General features: G+C 42.2%; 1 protein-coding gene and 1 pseudogene across 14 annotated transcripts in view; one reads left to right on the top strand and one right to left on the bottom strand.

The window, feature by feature from the left end:
* The window catches only part of FOXP1 (forkhead box P1), a 650161-nt gene that overhangs the window by 366366 nt on the left and 262256 nt on the right, over positions 1 to 21539 (bottom strand). The window lies entirely within an intron of this gene.
* LOC136381859 (proteasome subunit alpha type-6 pseudogene) lies at positions 4578 to 17234 on the top strand (annotated as a pseudogene).

Below are 21539 nucleotides of genomic sequence, written 5' to 3'. Positions count from 1 at the left end.
TAAGGCTTTTAATGAAAATCTCTGTTTGGATAAAACAGGCCAACTTTGTCTGCTTCTTCGCAGGGGCACTCTGGAGGCCCGAGCTCGGGACAGGCGAGCACTCTCAGTGGGGATGGAGACTTGCAGCGCGGTGGGGGGAGGGAGACAATGACACACATCTGGTATACTTCTGCTTTCTTGCTGACAATGGTTTCCCACCTCCCCTGCATCCCTCTCCATGTTCCAGGGTAAAAAATGCCTTGCTGAAATTCTCAACGGGCTAATTTTCGGTTCCCTTCTGGGTGTTTCTGCCCAGGACCACAGAGGCTTCTGGGCTGGACAGCAGTGGTAATCCTGGGACACACACAGCGAATCCAGCCAGCGGTGAGGGATTCCACTAACTGTTTAAGCCTGCACTAGTGTCTGGCCACCAGTTGGCAGACACGGCTCATGGCTGCCTACCAGCCCTGGGTTAGTACAGCTGCAGCCAGACGACAGCTGTCAAAGATATTCTTCCCATGGCCACATCTGGTTCCTGGCAGCTCCATTCTGAAGCTAAACTGATTTCGTTGGTTTTTCTGGGAAAGTTTAGGCAACAGATGAGACCAGTCATATAATTTGACTGTGTGCAGTTCAGTCTGGGACAAGCTATCAGAATATAAGCTCAATGAAGACAAGCACTTCCTCTGTCTTGTAGGCTTTCTCCCAGTACAGAGCAGTTGTTCAACGTACATGAAAGAATAACACTGACCAGCAAGTGAGCTGAATGAACACTTTCCTGTATCTCATCCCACCATCCTGTAGCTCCAGTCCCACCATTGTATGTACAATGGCTAGTGCTCTGAGGCACAAAGGAGACTCCAAGTGACTCCATGTTAACTTCCACTGTGGCACACTGACCCAGGGAGAAAGACAGTTGAGCACGAAACCATTCTCATGCATTGGGGAGAACTCCCAACAGTCCTTCCCTGAAAATAACAGTCTCCCAGTATTTACCACATCCCAATTTTATTAGTCCTGACCCTGTAAAACTTGGCAACTATGTGCCCACAGTGCTTACAAGTGACCTGAAAGTAGAAACTAACCTTCTGGCCACCAGAGAAAAGACAAATGGTGACGCAACTTTTCCTGGCACCTTTCCGTGTCCTGTTTCCTTTCCCATGCCTCTCTTCCTGAATTCCCTGACATTTGTAGATTCCAGCTCCTTCTACACTCCATTCTATCCCATCGCCAGGCCTTCCTGAAGCTCACCACCTCCCTCATTCTCAACAGAAACACCACTATAATGTAGAACCAGATGGGACACACTCTCCTGGTTATCTTGGCTAGAAAGGTTTCTGACACTTGCAAGATGACATGCTAATAAAGATGCGAGGGACCCTCGAATCCTCAGGACTAGAAAGCTCTGCTGAATGCCCCAAAACATGTCAAAGGAGGAGGGTGGTTTGGTACAAGCCTGCCACCTCCCCAACTCAGCAGGTTAAATTTCCTAAAACAAGAAAGCTGAAAGGGCAGATGACTTGAACAAGCTCAGCACATGGTCCTCAAGAAAGCAAAGTTCCTCCAACTGCCCTAGATGCAACTGCGCTCCCTCTGTGGTCCTGGAAAACAGCAGGGTAGGGCCGAGGGCGAGGGCAAATCTCTCAGCCAAGTGTTAAGTTTCTGAAAGCAGCTCCTTGTCCCTTGTGGACAACTGGGGCCTCCAGGTCCCCTTGGAAGAACCCCCTTCCCCAAGGAGGGCGGTTCACAACATGACCCACCCTGAAAATACATACCCCCTTCTTTGTTTCTACTTTTTCGGAGTAACTTTAAAAGTGGAAAATGCCTTCCCACAATCACAATGAACATGTAAGCTAATCAAGGGAGAAACAGTATGACAGGATGCAAATGACTGACACCCAGTGCTTAGCTGGGAACAGGCTACAATGTAAAAACAACCCAAACAGAAACATGTTTGTACATTTGGGGACAATGGGGGATGGGAGGCACAGTTGAGGGTGTACCGGATGAATATCTTTGTTTCTCAGTGCTTCCTTTTGCTGCCCTGATTAAAACTAAGTATTGTATCACACAGTACTGCAAAGTATAATGTAGTAGTTCAAGACAGTTCACACCCTTCAAGCATAGATTCAAGTGCTTGAGTTCAAAATTCAGCTCTGCACCCTGTTGGCCCTGGGAACTCAGGCTGGTTCCCGACGTTCCCTGTCCCAGTGTGCTCACCCATAATATGGGTTTAATTATAGTGCATAATATGCTTCTAAGGAATAAATGTACTAATAACAACAAAAAAACGTGCTTAGAAAAGAGCCCGGCATATGGTGAGTGCTAAACACATGACAGCGCTGCTGTTGTCACCAGGAGTGACCTGACTTCAGCAAGCCTAAAGCCTCCTGAGCGCCACTGCCACCACCTCCAATAGTTGTCACTACTGTCTGGTCATGTGCCCGGCTACAGGTTGGAAGAAAGGAGAAACATATGTCAGACTAAAATAAAATTAAGGTTCTGATTTCCCCTGTCGATATTAGCTGGAGAATCGTAGATTTAAGATTAGGGTCTCACCTACCTCAGTGGAAGGAAAATCATTAGCTACAAAAGAGTGACACTCCAAGCATACCCTCAGCTGCTTGACCCGCTCAGGGACCCAAAAGGACTTTGGGGAGATGTTCAAGGAAGGCAGGAGGAGCGTCCGTATTCAGACACATTTTCTTATGCATTTCAAGTCTGTCCATATAGATTCTGTTACTGATTTAGGATCTTTAACAGCTTGTTTATTTTTTAAATGCCTTTCAGTTCACCTTTAATCACATGTTCTTTGACTTGGCTGAACTATGCCTCAGAAGAATTACAAGTGGGAATACGGCTGGGTGAAAGGCTCAGTGAACTAATCCACACCTGGGCCATGTAAAAAAAAGCTCATATTTTCCATATAGAAACAAGTCTCTTTATATGAAACAGGCTTTTATTTAATTGCTAAGGCACTTTCCACGTCACACAGTCCTTTATGAGCTTCTTCAGTGGGGTGGGGAGAAGAACCCCTGGTCATATCTGTATTGTTATCAGTGATAGAAACCATAATCATAATTATCACAGAAAAGCACAAATCCCATTCAGAATATAGTGGCAGATTTAGTTTACCAGAAGTTCCTTGACCAAGTTTTATCAATGACAAAACAGAAGGATGTCCCCCCGCCCCAGAACAGCCTGGGATTAAGTAAGATGCACTGTGTCTTCAAGACCAAAATTCAGATTTTCCCTACACCAGCTGAGTGACCCAGACTTTTAAGTGGCAGGAGTAAGGCATAGACGGGGAAATCTTAGATGAGAGAGAAGAACAAGTATGTTTTAGAGCTGAGAAGCACCTCTGCACACGGCCCTCTGCAGGGTCTAGCTGCCACCTCGTGGGCAGTGGGGGTGCCTCGTGGGACTCAGTGGAGACAGGCCACACAGGGTGCACATGAAAGCAGGGACAACAGCCTCCGACTCCTGATGAATGTGGAAAAGCAGCAGCCAGAAACTGGGGTGCCTGGAAACACCCATCGTGTCGTCTGAAGCTGAATCCAAAGAAGCTAACTTTCTTCTCTGTTTTTCTCTCAGTTTTTTTTTTAAAAATAAAATTCCTTTTCATCAATGCTGGTTTGATTGGTAAGTGGACAAAAAGATATTTCCACACCTTAATTAAGAGGGCGCACCTTGCCATGGAGAGAACCCTTTCCTGGGAGGTAGGACAGTCTCTCCATTCCTGGAGGCACCAGTAAATCAGCTAGATTTTGTTTAGCTTCTTTCCTTCTCCAGACCCCAGTCCCCTTGTGGGGACAAGGAGAGGCACTCAGGCACAATGCCCAACTGGTACACAGTGGTCACCTGACTAGGTTATTAAAACACTGACATACTTGTGTACCCCCAAACTATATGAGTACAAGCTTAGCCACTGCCCTGAGCTTCCCAGAACCCTCAAAGGTACACGGGCTTTGCTTCTCCAGTGCCTGCTCTAGTCCGATGCCCAACGTCCATTCAGAAGGTCAATGCCTATGCTATACCTACTAGCTATTCTGACCATCACCCCAGATGCTCTGAGAGGTCTTTTTCCAAGGTTGACCTGAAAGCGTCTGCCCTGGATGAAGCCACAGCCTGGCGCACAGAGCCTTCACGGCCCCGCTTTCCTCCTCAAGTCACTCACCTCACTGGGGCATCGAGACGTAGGCCTACGCTCAGGAGGCAAATCAGTAGAATCTTAGGGCAAATTCCTGAGGTTACATTTGTTTTCAAAAGGTAGAAAGAAATACATCATTGTGAAAAAACTCTCAAAGTGAAATCCTGAGCTCAGAGGAAAATTACCAACACATGTAATCAAATTATATTTACCACGGAAATGTCTAATAGCTCATACTTTCTACCCCACTTTTACAGCTCTTTAGGAAAAGGAATATTTCTCTATCCAGTGTTCCAAATTACCACAGCAGAGTTGAGGCATTATACATGCTGAAATATGTAGGAAAGGAAAAAATTTCCCATTATTATCATTTCCTCCACCCTCTGTCCCCTTCTATGCCACCATTACTCAAAAGTCAGTCAGAAACGTTGCTGGCTGACATGACGCCATGCCGTCACTCGATCAGGTGTGGGGCACCACATGGTATGAATAAATACTTATCCACAACCACATATTAAATGCAAACTTGCAAAGGTGAGCTCTGGAGACAAAGACGTTTCTATACAGAAATATTAACTAAGAATTTAAGTAAATGGCCCCATTGGAAAAAAAAAGTTCTAAAGTAGCAATATAAACTATATTTAATAGCAACAAAAAATATTTTCCTTTTGGGAAAGCAATTTGGGCTTCTAAAAGTTACTGCCTTTCACGTGACCTAGTACAGTATGCCTAAATTATTTTGTTTCCTAAAACACAGATGCTAGACCCCTAAAATTCTACTTTGTGAGAGTTAATTTTTTAAATTAGTCTTCTCCCAAATATAATACTAAAATAACAGACTATTTTGGTACCTTTCCCCCCACAATTGTTATTTTCTTAAGGGCTTGAGTATCACATGTTCCAAAGAACATATGTTCCCCAAGGAAGGAAAAAAAATGGGCTCTAGAACTAATACACAATGAAAAATAAATTTAAAGCAGCCTTCTGGTCTGACATAAGAATATAAAAATGATATGAGCAAGAACAGCTTAGTTTACATACTTTTCAGTCACAGCTGCTGCTCCAAAACCACAATACCTTTAAAATGACATTTCAAGGAAACAGATATGGCAGGGCTCTCGCCGTAGCTCGAAGGAGCTCCCACGGAATTAAAAGGGCTTCTTTTTTCATGCACATACTTTATATAACCCTGTATGCACACAGGCACAATTAAAAAGAAAAAAAGTGATTCATTTTTTAAATAATGTAGTGATAAAAAGAGTGAAATACAAATAACTGTACCCAGCAAGATTTTTCTTTTTTTCTTTAAAATCATAAGACTCCGACATGAAAACAGAGTTTTGGGGACAGAGGGAACAAGTCCATTCTTCCTGGTTAATATTTAATAGGGTGCTAAGGATCTCTTGGAGACCTCTGCACCTCCAGTGACAGGCACACGAGAGGCTCCTTTCTCCAAGAGATGCCGACACCACCCTAAATAAACAAAAATAACATAAAATTAAATCAGACTTTTCAATTAATAAATTACTTTGGTGGACCTTGCAGGCCAAGTCCTATTTAATTACATAATTTTAAAAATATTTGCACATTGCAATCGCCGAAATTGGCTTTGAGGTTTCATAATACAAACTTAACACTTGAGTAGGAGAACAAATTTATTTAATAAATGCAGCCTTAAGTGCTAGAAGGCCATACCACTCAAACTGCAAAATCACTTAGCACATCTTCAGAAAAGGCAAATAAACTTTTCCACTATTTAGACAGAGACTGCTGTTGAATGTCAGGAGAGGCTGGCTGAATTTTTGCATTTTCTCTGTCACATGTTGCCTGTAAATCTGACTATTTTGAGAGGTAATTAGAATGGAGCTAATGGACAAAATGGTTCCAATTAAAGATAAGTTAAAGATAAACTGAGGTGGAAGATGTCAAGAGGCTGATAGTAAAAACCTCGTCAGAGTAAAGGAGAGCTCGCATTCACTCCCCATTCTTCATTTCACTTCTCAGGACCCCAGATACGCAGAAATTAACAGTTACTGGGCACAAGGATATGTTCTATTAGGAAATGACACACAAATTTAGGGGTGAAAGGACTTTCACAAAAAGGACAGAATTACATGAAACACTAAAAGAGGGCAGAAACTCGTGCAGTGCCTGTATTTCTTACAGCTGCTTGGGGCCACGGCGTTGCCAGGAAGGGAGGTGACTAGAGATCAATGGAGCACGCTGGCACAACTTGCTTGCCCTCACGTTTTGATAAAAATCTTTGTTAAGCACATTCATTTCCAAACACTACACATGCTTCATACCGCGATGACCTCAGCTTTTCGAGCTATGTGGAGCTGACTCTTCACACCAAAGCCCACGACCACTATGACGATGTTGTTGTTTTTGCTTGGGGCTCTACTACTTCCAGATTTCTGTCCTGCTTACCTCCAAAGAGCTTCTACATTGCTGTTAGAAAGACACCTAACTTTCTGATTTTTTTAATTTTTCAGTAAGATTTAAGTAAAAGATTCTGGAGAGCCTGACCAGGCAGTGGTGCAGTGGATAGAGCGTTGGACTGGGATGTGGAGGACCCAGGTTCGAGACCCTGAGGTCGCTGGCTCGAGCAAGGGGTTACTCGGTCTGCTGAAGCCCCCTGGTAAAGGCACATATGAGAAAGCAATCAATGAACAACTAAGGTGTTGCAACTAGGAATTGATGCATCTCATCTCTCTCCCTTCATGATGTCTGTCCCTATCTGTCCCTCTCTCTGACTCTCTCTGCCACAAAAAAAAAAAAAACAAGAAAAAAAAAAGAAAGATTCTGGAGAGATCTCCAGATAGCTGTTATCAAATAAAATATACAGGTTTGTCTCTTAGTCCCATGTCCCTTTCACAGACTTCTAGAAAGAGCTGCCTACACTTCTGACCTCCCTTCTTCACCTTCACCTCTCACGCCTCCTTCAATCCTCACCACCCTGCTGCCAGGGCTGCTTGGCGCTCAGTCTCCTGCTTCAGCCCCCTGGCTGCATTCGGGATGTGGCCCTGTCTTCTCTTCTCCAGTGCTCCACCGGGGACACCTGTTCTCCATTGTCACCAAACCCTTTCCTCCACTGCTTCTCCTCACATGCCCTTCCCACACGAAGTGACCACCCTCCACCAGTAGGTGAGGCCAGTGCTGTGGAGGCAAGCCTAGTGCTGCTCCTCTGCAGCCCACATCCAACCCAGCTCCACCCCTGACTCGGGGTCCTCGGCAAGACTCAGCCGCCCACACAAGAGCCTCGCGTGGCCTCCTCACTGGCCTCCTCAGGGCTCTTCCTGCTTTGCTCTCCTCCAGCAAGTCCATATAGAAGGCACTAATCTTGAGAAATGTAAGTTTGCTAAGTTTTCTCCATTCCCAGATAGCTTCCCTCACCATATCGTAATGCTTTTGACACTGAGATGCATCTCAAACTTTATGTGAATTCTTAATGTTGCGCCGCGCCCAGATGCAGATCCCACCTCTGCTTAGAAAGTTCTTAGCTTTGTAAGACCCAGAAAGCCGAGTTGAAATGTCCAAAGGTACTGAGTGGGCTCTTCTCGATGTTGGCTGCTGCTTGTTCCCTCACTTCCATTCTCCCACCAAGAGACACAAACGCACATCCTGACGTCAACTCATCTCCTGGCCTTGGTGCAGAGCCGGCCTCCCCCCCCCCCCCTGCCTCCCCTTCTTCTGGAGAAGTCACCTGTGCCACATAGCTCAGACATCCACACCATGTCCTCCTGGCACCACTCTTGAATCCCTCTTTAGATCTATGCTCCAGTATTTGTTCCACTGGCATATAGTGGAACTTGTCTTGATACAGCAATGTTTTCATTCCATTGTAATGCTCTAATAGTTTCTCCTGGTAACCTGCACGCCCATTCTATTAAAGGCACTTGATACATCTACTTATTTTTTATTTGAGATATAATTGACAATATACTAGTTTTAAGTTTAAAACTATAATATAGCTTCTTAAACAATTACAGTTAATAAATTCTAAGAAACAAACTTAGTGACAACGATTCTTTGGTTACTTCACAAATCAACTTTCCTCAGTACATAATCTCAGTTCCTCTCCCACTACAACTGTGCAGCAAGGTGAAGTCACACACATTGCATCTGTGCCTATTTGTTCACAACTCGAAGACACAGAAAACATTATTGTGCTGATATTTATGTGAATGACTGAGATATAATTTGAAAAAAAAATCTTATGTTCCCTGGAAGTAAAATCACCTTTTTTGTCATTATACAGTGCAAAAAAAATAAAGAAAGAAAGAAACCAGAATGAGCAAGGAAGCTATAAGGATTTAATCAACTAGACTTCTTATAAAAATAAGAATTAAAATTCACTATCTACCCTTTCCCTACTAAGAGTACCCTAATTGAAACTGCCCAAGAAAAAGGCTTTCAGGTTATGAGATGATTTTCCATTAAAGTCTCAGATAAACTCTACTGCCACTCCTTTTCTGGCCCTGGGTCTGCTGAACTCCAGCTCTGATAATCCCATCCTAAACTCCCAACATCTCTAGGAGAGAAGCACAGCTGTCACGGGACACACCTGTCACCTCCCTGTGGCCAATTCGGTAATAGTGTTAAAACAAAAAACCCTGGTATCAGCCAACAACAGTCCAAGACTCAAGAAATTATGTCACTTAAGTGACCAAAAGGTAAAAGCCAACCTCTGGAAATGTGAATGACAAATTGGACCACAGAACATTTTTTTTTCCAGGATTCATATTTTCAGAAACCCAGAATTAAAAATGTCAGAAAAAATTTGTTGTTTACAATATAGTTAAAGGTAATTAAAAGATGTAATCAAATCTTATTTTGCACAATTATAACTTGGCGGAGTCACTTAACTTCTCTGATCCTCAATAATTTCCACATCTGTAAAATGGGGTCAGGAGGTCTCTGTGGCAGTCAAGTGTGATCATGTGTTCTGCTCCTAGGTAGAACTTCCATGCGCGTGCATGCGCACGCGTGTGTGTATGTGTGTGTGTGTGTGTGTGTGTGTGTGAGAGAGAGAGAGAGAGAAAGAGAGAGAGAGAGGGAGGGAGAGAGAGAATGAACCATTTTTGATACAGCTTCTACATTATTTGTTTGGCCGTTTAGCTCATGGAACATAAAAAGAATAAAACTTTGTCCCTGCTCTCAGGAGCTCATAGTTAAGGTCTGTGCTGTCCAGAACAGTCGTCATTAGTGGATATTTTAATTAAATCACATATAGCTATTTTAATTACAATTAAAGAAAAACTAGAAATACGGTTCCTTAGCTGTCACTTTTTTGTGCTCAAGAGCCACAAGTGACAACTAGCTACACACTGGCTAAACATATTGGATCTTGTAAAACATTTCATCATCGCAGAAACTTGCCTCTGATCTCAAGAGGCAAGACAGTCTAGAATGCAGGTGAATATTAACATACTGTATATAATAAGTGATGATCTGGTAGAAAAGATTTTATAATGGAGGTCATATTCTTGAAGAACAGGTAAGTTTTGTTTTTCTAAAGCAGAAAGGGGAGCCAGGTAGAGCAAACCACAGGTGCAAAGACACAGGCATCGAGAGGTATTCTGAGTTCCATGAGGGAGAGGAGCTATTCTTAGTGACTGGCACAGAAGTACACCAGGAAGCAGTGGCCACAGAGGAGCCTAGAGGAGGGGTCAGAATCCAACGAAATGTCTCATGAGCCACAGAAGGAGTGAGGACTTAATTCAAAACACAGTGATAATGAGCAATAGTGTGACCCATCAGTAGTGTTTTATAGAAAACTGGCCATGCAGTGGTTCTCAGCTCTGGAGGTACATATGAGAACCCTAGAAAGCTTCTGGAAATGCTGACACAGAGCTCTGCCTGCCCTAACGGGATCATCCATTTATGGACCTGGAGCCTGGCACTCAGAAAGTCTTAATATTCCAAAGTGACCCAAGTGCAACCGGGGCTGATCACCAGTGATGGTGACAAGGAACTGGGGCTGTGCTTAAACTACAATAAAGAAGTACAAGAAAGACTCTGATACAGCTGTCCGACCAAGAGGTGATGGGGACCTCACATAGCACAGGAATGGAGATAAAGAAAAAATGCTAATTTTGGTACAAGTTTCTAGAATTACTATGACCTGGAAATGAATATGAGAAGTCAGGGAAGAAAAATCAGAATACAATATGACAACTCTGTCCTATGGCAACAAAGGCCAACAGAAAATATGCTCAAAGCTGAGCAGGTGTGTGTTTGTTGGGGGGCAGTGACAACAGCCTTGTGTTAGAGGCAGGGAGAGACTCCTCAGAGCATCTGGTAGAACAGTTCAGGAGGCCAGAGACAAAATTTGCCTGGATTCTGCCAGTGAAGTTGGCCAAAAAGTGAGCACAGGAGATGTGTGCTCACAGAATCTGGACAATAAAACATTTTCCTCTAAACTTCAACCTATCAGAATATGAAGAAATGCACTTTAAAGTTTAGCTCCCCCCTCATCAATTCGTACTGCACATCAGTGCCCCATCTGCCTGGCATCACCCACAGGCCACAGGCATCCTGTCCTCACAGGACCACTGACTGGCTGTACGACCTTACACCAGTCATCTGACTCTGGGTCTTGGCATCAATGTCTGAACAGTCAAAGGAGAGAGCTGGACTAGAGTGAGATGCTGCCCTGGGTCCCTCCAGTGTGAAAATTCTATGATGCATTACAGTCTGAAGAGCAGAAATGATACTAAGTTTATAATAACTTCTAGCACTTGCATATGCACTAATTTATATACAGTTCTATTTATATTTTTAATATTATATTTATATTAATTGAGTCTTTTGTGTTTGTTTGTTTGTTTGTTTTAGAGAGAGAGAGGCAGGGAAAGAGAAACATTGAGCTGCTCCTGTATGTGCCCAGACCAGAAATCAAACCGGGAGCTTCCATGCTCCAGCACAACACTACAACCCACCAATCTATCCACCCAGGGCTTAGTTTTTATTGATTTTTAGAGAAACAGAGAGGAAGGGGGAGAGAGGAGAGGGAGAAGGGAAGCACCATTCGTTGTGCCACTCAGCTGTGCATTCCTGATTGCTTCCCGTGTGTGTCTGAGGATCGAACCTGCAACCTTGTAGTTTCAGGAAGGCGCTCTTAACCAATTGCACTAACTAGCCAAGGCATTCATTGATTTTTGTATGCGTTCTGAGAGGAGACTGAACCTGCAACCTTGGCGCATTAGATCAACACTAACCAACTGAGCTACTGGGCCAGAGCAAAAATATTTCTTTTCCTTACACCTTTTTAAAGAAGTGGATACTAAGCAATCTGGCACACATTAGCAGAAGGAGGCCAGTGTACATGTAATATGTCATTACTCTCTTCTTTTCTTTTTTTTTCTAATTCAGTGAGAGGAGGGGAGGCAGAGATAGATTCCCACATGTGCCCTGACCAGGATGCACCAAGCAAGGCCACTAGGAGGTGATGCTCTGCCCATCTGGGTGTTGCTCTGTTGCTTAGCAACTGAGCTCTTTGAGTCTGAGGTGGAGGTCATTGAGCCATCTTCAGCTCCTAGGGCCAACTCACTCTAATTGAGCCATGGCTGTGGGAGAGGGAGAGGGAGAGGGAGACAAGCAACAGGGGGAGGGGTGAAGAAGCAGATGGGCACTTCTCCTGTGTGCCCTGACCAGGAATTGAACCCAGGGCATCCACTTACTGGGCCAACACTCTACCATTGAGCCAGCTGGCCAGGGACTGCATACCGCAATGTGATCTTCTGCTACTAGTCACCCCACAACCAGTAACGCAGTGCAAAGTAGAGCCACTGCTAATAAAAAGGAGTCTGCATCTAGAAAGATTGAACTGTGTGTACCTAATGGTTGAGAAATCCACGTGGAAAGCATAAAAGAAACCCAGATGAAAAACAACAATCCAATAATAATTACAATAAAACTCCCAATGATGCCCCCCCACAAATGCCTGGTTGCAAGCTGGGTTTCAAGTTTACTCTATAATGATGACAGAGCTGATAGTGTTCTGGTGCTCAACACACAAAATCTGTAATAGTTTTTCAAGAGGGGAGAATGTGTTTTTAATGGATGGAAGGAAGGAAGGAAGAGTTTGGAGCTAGGTGTTTGGGCACATGATTCCACTTTGTCCAAATAAAATGTAACAAAAGCAAGAGGCTTTCTTGTCATGCTCACAAGTTGCATGTCATAGGTGGGCAAATATTAGGGTAAGTTTTAAGCAAATCCCTTAACTGCACTAGAGGTTGAGGGAAGGAAGAAACAAAGGCTGTGGGAATTAGAAAAGGTGGGCTGTGCTAGGATGTCTGGTAGAGGAGGTTTTGGATGAATTTTGAATCTGAAGGAATCTGCAGGAAAGGCGTGTGAAAAGATGATAAACCAAACAAACCAAACTACTAAGAGCAGCAGTAGGACGAGAAGAAACCATCAGAAAGCAACACTTCATATGTACCAGGCACAGCACCACACTGTCCTCATTCCCATTCAACAGAGGAGTAAAATAAGGTCTCGCAATGTAAGTAGGTCCAAGTCATCCAGGTAAGAAATGGCATAGCATGAATTTGAATCCCACTGTCCATGCCAGAAGCTGATGTCTCAACCATCATACTGCACTGCTTCCCAAAGTCAGAGACAGCAGGGCAATATAGATGAAAGCAGGTAAAGACAAACCAGAGGTGAGAAAACAAAGGGTATCTTCAGAAATGCTTGTGAAGATACGACTCTAAAAAATCAACACGGGGACAGTTGTAAGGGAGGAAGTGACAGCCATGCTGTCACTCCAAAGAGAAAAGTGAGGCTGACTCACTGTATTGACATAGGTCTACCAGCTGCAAGCAGAGAGGTCACTCATTTTTCTTCTCACTAGGCCAACTGCAACAGAATCGAACTATGTTTAAATATGTACTGACAAATTATGACATTTGATCACCAATTTCTCAGTTATAAAGAGAGAAAATGGTCTCCTGTGAAGGATAGCTCAATTTTATAATATGTAAATCTATATATACGAGTATGTTTACTGATGACAAATTATATATGACTCTCAAAGTACCTCCAATTTAACTCTCTTTTGCTAATTATAATTAGCTCTTTCAAAATCAGCTGCACATTGATGTTTTTATTACCAAAATGTAGATACATTTCTTAGAGTAAGAAATGTCCTCCCAGGACCTTCCCACATCCTTCTATTTATGAGAGAAGGCCATACAAGTACCTCAATTACTGTTATTTAAAACTATAGCAGAGGCCCTGGCCGGTTGGCTCAGCGGTAGAGCGTCAGCCTGGTGTGCAGGGGACCCGAGTTCGATTCCCGGCCAGGGCACATAGGAGAAGCGTCCATTTGCTTCTCCACCCCCACCCCCTCCTTCCTCTCTGTCTGTCTCTTCCCCTCCCGCAGCGAGGCTCCATTGGAGCAAAGATGGCCCGGGCGCTGGGGATGGCTCCTTGGCCTCTGCCCCAGGCGCTAGAGTGGCTCTGGTCGCGGCAGAGCGATGCCCCGGAGGGGCAGAGCATCGCCCCCTGGTGGGCAGAGCATCGCCCCTGGTGTGCATGCCGGGTGGATCCCGGTCGGGCGCATGCGGGAGTCTGTCTGACTGTCTCTCCCCGTTTCCAGCTTCAGAAAAAAAAATACAAAAAAAAAAGAAATGTTAATTTTTTTAATTTTTGTGGCAGAGACAGAGGAAGTCAGAGAGAGAGACAGATAGGAACAGACAGATAGGAAGGGAGAGAGATGAGAAACATCAATTCTTCGTTGTGGCACCTTAGTTGTTCACTGAATGCTTTCTTATATGTGCCTTGACCGGGGGGCTACAGCAGACCAAGTGACCCCTTGCTTGAGCCAGCGACCTTGTGCTCAAGCTGGTGAACCTTGCTCAAACCAGATGAGCCCGCGCTCAAGCTGGCGACCCCAAGGTCTCAAACCTGGGTCCTCTGCATCCCAGTCCGACGCTCTATCCACTGCACCACCACCTGGTCAGGCATTATTTTTTTTTTTATTAGTAAAATAAGCAGTATTCAAGACACATGATTAACTGAAAAGATTGTGTGCCAACACCTAAGAGCCTCATATCTTTAGAACTACACTAGGGGTACAGATCTCATTTGGTACTATGGAAGAGCCCTGTCACCTTTCAACTAGAAAGTTGACCAATTCTGCCATCAAAATAGTATTATTTGCTCTTTAGAGTAAACTTTTCATATGAGATACCTCCTGGAGTATGTGAGGGCAGCAAAAAGGACTTCAGACATTAAAGAAACAAGTTGAATGACTTCGCTAGGCTTGTTCCCTAATACATCTCTGTCCCTTTGGAAGAATTCTGCTTAAAATTTGCATTCAATACAATTTCCATAGGGCAGTGGTGGTGTGAGAGAAGAAAATGCCTAACTTTGTCTACTGCTAATCAAGGCAGCTACCATTTTGACCAAGAGAATCCGATAGTTTTGGAATGGCCATTTAAAATGGTTTAATTCGGTTCTCAAAAACCTTACCTATGGCTGACTGGGTTTCTAGAACCTGAGCATCAACCGGGTGCTGACTGATCAGCTAGAATGTGACTTCATAAATCTTCTTGGTTGTGATAGTTTAAACATTTAGAATAAATGATCCAGCCAGCCAGAGATCTTCTTTCACAAAATTTAGATCTATTAAATGTCATAACATGGGGCAGCCTGAGGGTATAAAAGATCATAAACTATAAAAACAGCCAGAAAACAACTAACAAAATTCCACCGAGCACAGAACTATCAATAATTACATTAAATGTAAATGAATTAAATTCTCTTACCAAAAGACAGAGAGTAGCTGAATGGGAAGAAAAAGTCTATATGCTGCCTACAAGAGACTCAATTTAGACTAAGGACACATAGACTGAAAGTAAGGGGATGGAAAAAGATGTTTCCATGCACATGGAAACAAAAGAAAGCCTAAGTAGATATAACAGACAAAATACACTTTAAAACAAAGACTGTAGTAAGGAGACAAAGAAAAGTGTTACATAGTAAAAAATGTCATTCAAAAACGAAAATAAAGCTTACCCAACATAGTAGCATCTAAGTATACAAAACAAGTATTAACAGACCTAAAGGGAGAAATAGACAGCATTACAAAAATAGAGGACTTTAATACTCCACTTACGTCAATGGATATATCATCCAGAGAGAAAAATCAATAAAGAAAAATTGACCTAAAATGATGTTAGATCAGAAGGATTTAACAGATATAGACTATTCTACCTAAGAGCAACAGAGTACACATTCTTCTTAATTGCACAAGAAACATTTTCTAAAATAGATCATAATTTAGGTCACAAAGCAAGTCTAAATAAATTTACAAAAAAATGAAATCATATTTAGCATATTTTCAGACCACAATGGTATAAAACTAAAAATTAATCACATAAAGGAAACTGGTACATCTAGTACCGGAGCTGCAGAGCCCAGAAACCGTGCTTGAAGCAGTGGAAGCACCAATATGTCCTGTGGTCCCAGCACTGGTCTGACCACCACATTATCATGTTTTACTTGAGAGCTGGCTCCACCAAGTAGAATACGCTTCTAAGGCTTTTTTTTTTTTTTCTGAATTAAGAAGCTGGCTGCGGGGGGTGGGGGTGGGGTGGCAGACAGACTCCTGCATGCACCTGACTGGGGGCAATCGGAGCCATTCTAGCACCTGAGGCGGAGGCCATGGAGCCATCCTCAGTGCCCGGGCCAACTTTGCTCCAATAGAGCCTTGGCTGTGGGAGGGGAAGAGAGAGACAGAGAGGAAGGAAAGGGGGAGGAGTGGAGAAGCAGATGGGCGCTTATCCTGTGTGTCCTGGCCGGGAATCGAACACGGACTTTCACATGCCGGGCTGACACTCTACAACTGAGCCAACTGGCCAGGGCCACTTCTAAGGCTATTAACCTCGGTGGCCTCACATCAGCAGCTGTCAGAAGGAAAGACTGTGCAGTGATTGTCACACAAAAGAATGTACTTGACAGATTAATGGATTCCAGCACAGTGACTCACTTATTCAAGATTACCGAAAACATCGATTGTGTGAGGACAGGAATAGTAGCTGACAGCAGGTCCCAGGTATAGAGGACACACTATGAGGCAGCTGACTGGAAATACGAATATGGCCATGACTCCTGTTGTCATACCATGTAAAAGAATTGCTGTTAGTTCTCACATAGAATGCTAAAATGAGGCCTCCAGGTTGTCATATGATTTTAATTGATGCAGATGAAGAACAAGGCCCTCAGGTGTGCAAGTGTGATACTGCAGGCTCTTAGTGGGTTCACATGCAGCCACTGCAGCAGGAGTTCAACAAACCAAATCAAGTATCTTTCATGAAAAACAAAAAAGTAAAGAATTCTGACCAGACATTTGAACAGACAGTGGATACTGATTACATACCTGTAAACTGTTCTACGAACTGATTTCAAAGATTCAGAAATAGAAGTGGCCCTGGCCGGTTGGCTCAGTGGTAGAGCGTTGGCCTGGCATGCAGAAGTCCTGGGTTCGATTCTCGGCCAGGGCACACAGGAGAAGCGCCCATCTGCTTCTCCACCCCTCCCCCTCTCCTTCCTCTCTTTCTCTTCCCCTCCTGCAGCGAGGCTCCATTGGAGCAAAGATGGCCCGGGCGCTGGGAATGGCTCCTTGGCCTCTGCCCCAGGCGCTGGAGTGGCTCTGGTCGCAACAGAGCGACGCCCCGGAGGGGCAGAGCATCGCCCCCTGGTGGGCAGAGTGTCGCCCCCTGGTGGGCAGAGCGTTGCCCCCTGGTGGGCGTGCTGGGTGGATCCTGGTCGGGCGCATGCGGAAGTCTGTCTGACTGTCTCTCCCCGTTTCAAGCTTCAGAAAGATACAAAGAAAAAAAAAAAAGAAATAGAAGTTGGAGTAGTTACAGTTGCAAACCCTAAATTCAGGATTGTTATAGAGGTAGAGATTGATATTCACCTCATTGCTCTAGCTAGAGAGACACTAAACATTATACTTAAGGTTACCAAATCCATGACACCACTTGCCTGTGTCCTTGCAACAACAGACCAACATTATAAATGCCCCTGGATTGAAAGAAGAATCTCTCCCACTCCTCCTGCTGCTGAGGTGGTTAGGACTCTAGATGAATAAAAAGTGTTTTAGGTGGAAAAAAAAATAAAGAAAACTAAAAATTTACAAATATGTGGAAATTAAGCAGTAAGGAGAAATCAAGAGAGAAATCCCAAAAATATCTTGACACAAATGAAAAATGAAGGTGTAACATATAAAAATTTATGGGCTCAGCAAAAGCAGTTCTAAGAGGGAAGTTCATAGCAATAAATGCCTACCTAAGAAGCAAGAAAAGCATAAACAAGCAACCTAACTTTATGCCTCAATGAACTAGAAAAAACAACAAAGCCTTAAGTTAGTAGAGGGAAGGAAATAGCAAAGATTAGAGCAGAAATAAATAAGAGAGTAAAAAGACAATAAAATAATCAATGAAACTAAGAGTTAGTTCTTTGAAAAGATAAACAAAAGTGATAAATTTATATATAAATCAAGGGAAAAAAGAGAACTCAAATAAATTATCAATGAAAGAGATGTTATCACTGATATCATAGAAACAAATAGGATAAGAGACTGCTCTGAACAACTATTTGCTAACAAATTGAACAACTGAGAAGAAATGGATAAATTCCTAGAAACAGAATTTACCAAGGCTGAATCATGATGTACTAGAATATCTACACAGACCAATTACTTGTAAGGAGAGAGAATCAGTAATGAAAAACCTCCCAACAAACAAATGTGCAGGACCACACAGCTTTACAGGTGAATTCTACCATACATTCAAAAAAGAATTAAAACCAAGCCTTCTCAAACTCTTCCAAAAACAGAAGAGGAGGGAGCTCTTTCAAACTTATTTGATAAAGCCGGTATTATCCTAATACTAAAAGGAGACAAGGACATCACAAGAAAAAAAAACTACTGGCCAGTATCCCTGATGAACACAGATGCAAAAGTTCTCAACAAAGTATCCGCAAATGAACTCAACAGTACACTAAAAGGGTTATACATCAGTAACAAGTGAAATTTATTCTAGGATGCAGAGATGGTTTAATATCTACAAATCAGTCAATGTGCTATATACCATGTTTAAAAAAATGGAGGATAAAAGTCACATGATCATCTCAATAGATGCTTAGAAGAAAAGCAGTTGACAAAATTCAATACTCATTTATAAAAACAAACAAAGAAAAACATCTCAACAAATCTGGTACAGAGAGAATATACCTCAACATAATAAAGGCCATATATATGACAGGGCCATATCTGACATCATACTCAACAGTGAAACATTGAAAGTTTTTCCTCTAAGATGAGAAACAAAACAAGGATGCCTACTCTTACCAGTTGTATTCAACATAGTACTTAAAATCTTAGCTGGAATGATTATGCAAGAAAAAGAAATCTGCATCCACATTGGAAAGAAAGAAGCAAAACTGTTGTTGTTTGCAAATGACATATTATATATAGAAAATCCTAAAGACACCATCCAAAAACTGTTGGAACTAATAAGGAAATTCAGTAAAGTTGCAAGATACAAAATCAATACATAAAAATCTATTGCATTTCTACATACTAATAATGAACTATCAGAAAGAGACATTAAGACAATTACACTTACAAAAAGAATAAAATATCTAGGAATAAATTTTCCAGGAGGTAAAAGACCTGTACACTGAACATTAAATGACATTAATGAGAGAAACTGAAGATACAAATAATGGAAAAAATCCAATGTTCACGGATTGAAAGAATATTGTTAACATGTCCCTACCACTCAAAGCAATATTACAGATTCGGTGCAACCCCTATCAAGATTCCAAGAACATCTGCCAGAGAAATTACAGAAACAATCCTAAAATTTGTATGGAGCCATAAAAAATCCCAAAATATTCAAAGCTGAAGGTATCACACTCCCTGATTTCAAACTATATTACAGTTATGGTGACTAAAATAGTACAGTACTGGCATAAAAACAGACCCCTAGATCAAAGGTTCAGAAAAGACAGCCCAGAAATAAATGTACATGGCCAATTAATTTATGATAGAAAACCCAAGAATATACAGTGCATCCATAAAGTCATGGTGCACTTTTGACTGGTCACAGGAAAGCAACAAAAGATGACAGAAATGTGAAATCTGCACCAAATAAAAGGAAAACTCTCCCAGTTTCATACCTATTCAGTGCAGTTCGATGTGGGCTCACGCACAGATTTTTTAGGGCTCCTTAGGTAGCTATCCCGTATAGCCTCTACAGACTCGTCACTGACTGATGGCCTACCAGAATGGGGTCTCTCCACCAAACTGCCGGTTTCCTTCAACTGCTTATCCCACCGAGTAATGTTATTCCTGTGTGGTGGTACTTCATTATAAACGCGCCGATATCACGTTGCACTTTGGTCACAGATTCGAATTTAGTGAGCCACAGAAAACACTGAACTTTCCTCTGTACTGTCCACATCTCGACTGGCATGGCCATGGGCTGCTCCGCTGTATACATGGTGCTACATTCTCATCTGCGCATGCACACATGCTGCCACATCATCCTACAGAAACTGGGAGGGTTTCCTTTTATTTGGTGCAGATTTCACATTTCTATCATCTTTTGTTGCTTTCCTGTGTCCGGTCAAAAGTGCACCATGACTTTACGGACACACTGTAGATTGGGGAAGGAAAGGAGAGTCTTTTCAATAAATAGTATTAAGTAAACTAAACAGCCACATAGAAAAGAAAGAAAATGGACTATCTTAAATCATACACAAAAAATTAACTAAAAACGGATAAAAGACTTGAACTTAAGACCTGAAACTATAAAACTCCTAGATGAAAATACAGGAGGTAAGCTCCTTGACATTGGTCTTGGTGATGATTTTTTTAATCTGATGCCAAAAGCAAAAGCAACAGAAGCAAAAATAAACAAGTGAGACTACATCAGACTAAAAATTTTTTGCACAGCAAAGGAAACCATCAATAAAATGAAAAGGTAACCCACTGAATGGGAGAAAATATTTGCGACTCAAGGATTACTATCCAAAATATGTAAAAAAAAAACCAAAACACCTCATATATAGCTCAAGAGCAAAACAAATAAACAACAACAACAAAAGTCCCCAAACAAATGAAACTCAATTCAATTAAAAATGGGTAGAAGATCTGAATATATATCCTTCAAAAGAAGACAGATAGGTGCCAAAAGGCACATAAGAAATACTATCTACATCATTAACCACCAGGGAAATAAATATTAAAACCACAATAAGATATCAGCACATACCTATTAGAATGGCTAATATTAAAAAAACAAAATGAACAGAAATGACAAGTGTTCCTGAGAACGTGACGAAACAGGAACTGTTTCTTGAGCATTACAGGTAGTAATGTAAACTGGTGAGGCCACTATGAAAAACAGTATAAAGGTTCTCAAGGAATAAGCATAGAACTACCATATGATCCAGAAACTCCAATTCTGGGTATTTATATGAAGAAAATGAAAACACTCATTTGAAAAGATTTATATTGCCCTATTTACTAATAGCCAAGACATGGAAGCAACAACTGTCCAATGATGGATGAATAGGTAAAGAAATTGCAACACATATTAAATCTTGCCATTTTTGACAATTTGAATGGAACTCCAGGGCCTTATGGTAAGTGAAATAAGTCAAGCTGAGAAAGGCAAATATTGTCTGGTCTCTCATATGTGCAATCTAAAACAAGCACCACCACCAAAAGCCAAGCTCACAGATACAGAGAGCAATTAATGGTTGCCAGGGGGGGAGGGTGTAGGGGCTGGGTAAAGTGTTTAATTTTTAAAATTAAATAAATCAAATTTTTTAAAAATGAGAGGTAAATATAAAGGCATAGTTTTTGAATTTTCCCAAATCCCCACCTAAAAACAGAGAAAACAACCTGAGAGTAAAACCAAAAACCCAGGTACAAATTCACAACAAAAGTAGGGGGCAGGTATTACCTCCGAAATCAAAGTACAAACAAGTGTGGAAAAGTCAACACTGACCAGAAGTCCTACAAAGTAGCAGACTGTGTGTAACGAAGCAGAGGGAAGCAATAGGGCAATTGAAGGACCTCAGTAAAAGAACCCCAAAATTGAAATAAATATTAAATAGAAAGTGTTTTGAGCCTATTTAAAATATCAGCTGAATGTGGGGGAAGTTCTTCCTATTCTAATAATCAATGCATAGGGCTCACATTAAGAAATTCTGAAGATTCTGGAGTAGTCAAGTGCATATGACATCTCAAAACTGAGCTGGTAGGACTCCACTCTAGGACAGAACTCCACACTGAGAAAAACTTCTGGAAATAGAATCAAAATTGGAAGGGCAGAGAAAAGCAGAAGGACTTTAAAAAAGTAAAGTCCAAAAGTAGGCAAGG

The sequence above is a fragment of the Saccopteryx leptura genome, chromosome 10 (assembly GCF_036850995.1).
Source record: "Saccopteryx leptura isolate mSacLep1 chromosome 10, mSacLep1_pri_phased_curated, whole genome shotgun sequence".
NCBI classification, from domain to species: Eukaryota; Metazoa; Chordata; class Mammalia; order Chiroptera; family Emballonuridae; genus Saccopteryx; species Saccopteryx leptura.
This window is presented reverse-complemented; position numbering and strand designations above follow the sequence as displayed.